General features: G+C 29.9%; 1 protein-coding gene across 1 annotated transcript in view; it reads left to right on the top strand.

Annotated features, from left to right (window-relative positions):
• LOC106789287 (polypyrimidine tract-binding protein 1-like) overlaps positions 1-3,064 on the top strand; it is a gene marked incomplete at its 3' end in the record, with an annotated part of 141,316 nt that overhangs the window by 7,735 nt on the left and 130,517 nt on the right. The window lies entirely within an intron of this gene.

Genomic DNA, 3,064 nt, shown 5'->3' with positions numbered 1-3,064 from the left:
TAATTACATCATTGCAAAGAAATGTACATGTAATCCATATAAAAAAAAAAAAAAAAAGAAAACTACATTCGTGTCAAATGTATTTGCAATATATATATATATATTTTTTTCTCTTTACTTTATTTTGTAATATTTATAATTAATTATTAAAGAAAAAAAGAAAAAGGGGTTGTATAGAAAGTTAAAGTGAATTGTGGGGGTCCGGGGTTAAAACGATTATTATTTATAGTTTCACCAAAACGGGGAATAATCTTAAATTCCCAAAGGTATCCCGAGCAAAAAAGAAACCAGCATGAATGTTAAAAAAAGAAAAAAAGGGAAGAAGAATAGAAATACGATAGAGAACGATAGTCTTTTCGTGCTTGGAGTATCAAAGTCTCGTTTGTACACCGGCATGATCGAGAAACAATGCCTTCTTCGTGACGACCCATCCAAAATTTCACTCTTCTCTAGTTTCTCTTTACCTTTTTTCTTTTTTCTTTTTCTTTTTTCTTTTTTACCATCTACGGTAAATGTTTCGGAGATGTGTTGTAACTTGCGCGTTAAAAAAAGAGAGAGAGAAAAAAAAAAAAGGATATGTTTTCTCTCGTAAATATTTAAATGAGCACCAAACACGTATTGTTATCTTCCATCAATTTCAATTGATTTTTTTTGTCTTTTTATTTTCTTTTTTCTTGTGTGTGTTTATTCATCATCATCGTCCTTAGGAAAGAATAGAGGTTGGTTGCGTGGAGGAATTTAATTATATTCTCGTTATCATATTAAAAACGTAAATAATTCTACACGATTTGTGTTAAAATCGATCGAATTTATTTTAAAATGAAATCAGAAAGAAAAAAGAAAAAGAAAATCGAGCACCACCAATCGTACGAATATTATAATTCGCAAAAAATTAAATTCATTAACCATTCAATCAATAAACCAATGTAAAATAAAAACAACCCTCTCCTCTCTTCGTTTTCACCATGAAAATAAAATCCACAAATAAATACCTGTATTATATTATATTATATTATATTATATCTCTTTTTGTATTTTTAACCAGTTAAGTGTGTGTTGTGACGACTATATCCGTCATGGAAGAATGGCAGAATTTTGTGTTTTGACGGGTATATCCGTCATGCGTAAAAATTTTCATACAATTTGATATTTAAATTGTAATTCTGGCGAAAACTAAATTATATTCGTAAATATTAATATGTTTAGAATGTGTTAGGGGGTCAGGACGAAATGAAATAAACAAATGAAAATTGAAGATAATTTGAGTTGGACACTAGATCTTTGATTATCTATTTACATAACCAAAAAAACAAAGTATATTAGATTCTCCATTAGCGATGATGTCCTGGATGTCTAACCAAAGAAAAAAAAAATAAAAATTTGTTTGTTTGTTAAATATTTGATTTTTTTTTTTTAAGTTTTTCGTTAATTATGTGTAAATATAGCTTTACGTTGATCCATTGTTTAAATATTATTTATAAATTCATTCATTTTCTAAAATAAAGTCGTCTTTTTGACCCAATATTTCAACAGCGTCACTTACTCTGTGTTTGAAGACTATATCCGTCATCGCTTGATTATCGCGACACACACTGGGGCGCACTTTGCTAAATGATCGACACAGTTAACTGGTTAAAAGAATGTACACACACATAAGAAAAATATTCATCGACAATATAGAAATGAATTCTTTTTCTCGTCGGATTAACTTTTAAAAAAAAATAAAATAAAAAGAGAGAGAAGTACATATATAGTGTGACTAGAAAGAAATCGGGTTGAACAGGTAGTAGAAAGTGGTTTCAGACAGACGTGGGTAGGGAATGGTGAAGACAGAAATATACGGGGAGACGGAGAAAAGAAAGAGTGGGATGTGGGAGGGTATGGGGAGTTGGGTAAAGGGATGGGAAAGGGTGTAGAGAGGTCGAGGTGAATTTTCCACGATTCGAACGAGCCTCGGGGCCATCGGTTCTGTCGTTTCCCGGCCTGGAAGTGTACTCCAACTCTCCATCCTCTTATGTGTATCGTGGTGCAGGCAAAGTAACGTTGGTATGGGGATGGTAGTGATGGTAGCAGGTGGTGGAGGAAGGGAGGGTACCTATTGCGGTGGCATAGTAAATGCTAAAGTAGACCCTGAGAATGTACAATGTATTACATACGTGTGTGCTCGCTCGGTTTCATCGCAACATTACTATAAAAGAAGAAATAGAAAAAGAATATATAAGAAAAAACGAAAGAAAAGGGAAGAAACCAAGTATTGTACGAGGTTTAAAAAGGGTGGTGAGGGGAGGGGGTGGTAGTTGGTTGGTTGGGAAATGGTTAAAGGGAAAAGTAGAAGAAACAAAACTATGAACAAGAATTTTTTTGTTCTTGTTGTTGCCTCGAATTATATTTTCTCTTTTCATTTTGTTTAATTCTTGTATTATATTTAGTTTTAGTATTTTTATTGTTATTGTTTTAATTCGACTTTGATTCAACTATTAATTTGTTTATTTGTTTGTTTGTTTTTTTTTTTTTTTTGTAGACGTTTTTAATAGGTTCTTATTTTTGTTATATTTTTTTTTTATTTATTTCTAGCCCCCTCCCTCTCTCTCTCTCTCTCTCTTTTAGTTTTATTGTTTTTGTAGCTAGCGTGAATTATCAGATTTTATTTTGTTCATTTCTCGAACGAATAGTAAATGTTCTTTTTTTTTTTTTTCCAACTTGCCAGTGAATTTTTTGTCGGTATTATCAGATTTGTTTTTCGTGTTTTTGACGTTTGTAATAGAATTTTATTTTTTTATTTACATGTAACAAGAGTTACAAAAAATATATCTGTCAGGTTCTTTTTTTTTGAATATTTTTATAATATATTATTTGTTCTTAAATGTAAAACTATTTTTAAATGCCTTACTTAAAATGTCAATTTTATTAATATTCAATAATTGTCTAATTTTAGACAATTTAATCTAAGGTTTATTAATATATCAACATAATTAAAACATTAAAATGAAGATCTGAATAATTATCATACATTCAATCAAATTAAAGAGATACTCCAAAAATTATATTTATTAATAAATAAATA

Source organism: Polistes canadensis, unplaced genomic scaffold (assembly GCF_001313835.1).
Source record: "Polistes canadensis isolate GaletaPanama2010 unplaced genomic scaffold, ASM131383v1 scaffold_174, whole genome shotgun sequence".
Lineage (NCBI taxonomy): Eukaryota > Metazoa > Arthropoda > Insecta > Hymenoptera > Vespidae > Polistes > Polistes canadensis.
The sequence above is the reverse complement of the archived record's forward strand: the minus strand, read 5'-3'. Positions and strand labels throughout refer to the sequence as shown.